Source organism: Apodemus sylvaticus, chromosome 1 (assembly GCF_947179515.1).
Source record: "Apodemus sylvaticus chromosome 1, mApoSyl1.1, whole genome shotgun sequence".
Classification (NCBI taxonomy): domain Eukaryota; kingdom Metazoa; phylum Chordata; class Mammalia; order Rodentia; family Muridae; genus Apodemus; species Apodemus sylvaticus.
Window position 1 is genome coordinate 81361049 of NC_067472.1, and position 2300 is coordinate 81363348.

The 2300-nt window shown below is 48.6% G+C and overlaps 1 non-coding gene across 1 annotated transcript; it reads right to left on the minus strand.

Moving 5' to 3' along the window:
* Positions 1-1932: 1932 nt before the first annotated feature.
* Positions 1933-2075, minus strand: LOC127676540 (small nucleolar RNA SNORA48). The gene has a single exon (XR_007976011.1). It is a non-coding gene; the product is annotated as a small nucleolar RNA SNORA48 (small nucleolar RNA).
* Positions 2076-2300: the final 225 nt, after the last annotated feature.

Consider the following 2300-nt stretch of genomic DNA (forward strand, 5'->3'; position numbering starts at 1 on the left):
GTGTGGATCCCAGCAAGCTAGCTACCTGAGTCCCATAGCCATGCAAGGGGCAGTTCCTGAATGAGGCCAGGCTAGGAGCATATAGATATGGGTGTGAATGAGCCCTAATTTGTAGTCACAGAGGAACCAGACCTGGCTTTCCCTCTACTGCCTTTGTGTCTTTATCTCAAATTTCATGTCTCTACCTGATTATTATTTTTCTGTCCTTTCTGTTTGTTTGTTTATTTAACTTTTTATTGATTCTTTGTGAGTTTTACATCATATACCTCAGTCCTGCTCATCTCCCTATCCACTCATATCTACTCAGCCCTTGTAGCCTTACACACACACACACACACACACACACACACACACTCACTCACACAGTAAAAACAAAACAAAGAAAGCATCTCATCCTAGAAACTGTAGTGTGTCACAGTGTGCCCTAGAGTATGGCCCTCTTTCCACACATTTTCACTTGCAAATGTTCATTGCAATAAGCCATGGGTCTTTTTCTAGATCTCTGGCTTCTGTGGCACAATCAATATCGAATCCTTACTGAGCCTCCTCCCAGTTATCCTGTTGTTGCCCTAAGCCTTGGAGATCTTAAATAAAGCTTTGTACCAGTAGGACTGGCCCTTTCATGAGTCCCAACTATTTGCAAATGACATAGATTTGGAGATAGGCCAACCCAGAGCCCTGGATCTGGACCTTGGTGGCAGTTAAGGTGGTCAGCACGATGTCTCTCCCTTATCTGCATCACCAGAACATCCTTTCAACACTGCTCCAGCTAGGCCACTCAATGCTGCCATCAGAAGGCAGGGTCAGCTCTTCTGGTGTCTTGCCCTTGGGGCCGGCTCACCCACACTCATGCCTCCAGGGCAACCTCCACTGTATTGCCCAGGGGAGGTAAAGGACTTGAGCTCTGGAGTTCCCATGAAAGGGCAGGGATAGCTCTCCTGCTCTCATGCCCTTGGAGCAAGCTCTCCGAACTACTGCAGGTACTAAGCGTAGAGGGCAATACCCTCACTCCCACCACACCTCGGGACAGATGAATGATTGTGGTGCCATTTCTTCACTGCTCTCATCCTGGGGTCCTGCTCCTCATCTGTACCTCTCCACCAGGGCCAGTTGTATTGTGCTGCCCAATCAAGGTACTGCCACTTCCCCACTTATTGCAGCCAGCAAGGAACAGGGCCAGCAAACCAGCTCTCATGACCCCAGGACCAGTTCTCCTTATGGCTTCAGGTAGTAAGGCATAAGCAAGGGAGGGCATAACCCCTACACCTATGCCACCCCAAAGCAGTGACAGGGCCCTTTGGGGCCAGTTCACCCACACCCCTGCCACCAGGGCCAGCTCTACTCTGCTGCTTGGGCAAGACATATGGCCTGATCTCTGGAGTGCTGCCTCTGAGAGGTAGGGACATTTCCCCAGACAACTGCAGCAAAGGAGATGTAGGGACAATTCTGTATAGACCCTGGACATCCATGTGGTACCAGGTAGCTACCCTGACCAGGAATGTCCCCATGGTCTCTAGTGGTAATATGAGCCATGGACATCAGCATTGACTCTTGTCACTGTGTAGCCCCAGACATGGCCCTCAGTGGCACCTTGGGCTAGAACTTCATTATGGCCCCAGGTAGAAAGACTGACCACTCACAATAGGCTACTTCTCCTAGTCCTGGAGACTAGGAGTCTCCAGTTCCATCTCTCGTCATAATGCCCAAACTGCCCTACTTCTCTTTCGCTCTCAACTGTCCACAACAGGCTCACACATTGTGGCAGCTCACATTGCAGGTTGGCCACATGGCGTCCTGCAGCAAGTGGGTGTCCATGACCCACCTGTGCTTTGTCCCCAAAGGGCAGTTTGTGGGTGGCATGGCAGTCTACAGATCTCTGTCTTCCTCCTTCTAAGTTATACTGCCTGGATTGCATTTGATTTGATTTGAATTTTATGTGTCTTAGGCATAGAACAGCTTTGCCACCAAGCCAAGCATCAAGTTAGGAGGAACAAAGAGCTGCCATCTACTCTGCCCCTGACTGATATAAGAACAACACCACCACCAAGTTATCTCTTTGCCCATTGCCAGGAATGGTGGTAGTGGTGGCGATGTCTGATTTTTTTTTTAATCCTAATGAACCTAATCAACCCTAAAATGGAAAGTTGAAATATAGACTTGGCTGGCATTAGCAAAATGGAAAGGATAGCTAAACCCCTCTCTAATTAACCTCTTCATATCTAACACTTGATCTTTGGGCTTCTACTTAAGGATTAAAAATCCAACAGTTCACCTCATTAGTCCGCTGCTTGGTTGCTTGG